This window comes from Myotis brandtii, unplaced genomic scaffold (genome assembly GCF_000412655.1).
Source record: "Myotis brandtii unplaced genomic scaffold, ASM41265v1 scaffold681, whole genome shotgun sequence".
In the NCBI taxonomy this organism is placed as follows: Eukaryota; Metazoa; Chordata; class Mammalia; order Chiroptera; family Vespertilionidae; genus Myotis; species Myotis brandtii.
The window spans coordinates 741,272-741,626 of NW_005370660.1; positions in this window are offsets into that span (position 1 = coordinate 741,272).

Below are 355 nucleotides of genomic sequence, written 5' to 3' on the forward strand. Positions count from 1 at the left end.
GCCCTGCTCTGTGCATGACAGGGGGCGGTGCCCCAACTCCCCAATCGGCCCTGCTCTGAGCCCGACCAGGGGCTGCACCTAGGGATTGGGCCTGCCCTCTGCCACCCGGGAGCGGGCCTAAGCCAGCAGGTCGTTATCTCCCGAGGGGTCCCAGACTGCGAGAGGGCACAGGCCGGGCTGAGGGACCCCCCTCCTCCTCCCCGAGTGCACAAATTCTTGTGCACCGGGCCTCTAGTCTATATATATAAAAGCCCAGCGACCGGAAAGGCAGAACAACCAGAACGACCGGGGGCTATGACGTGCACTGTGGCAGCCAAGCAGCCTGATCCGAGCCCCAATTGCACCCCCCCCCCCC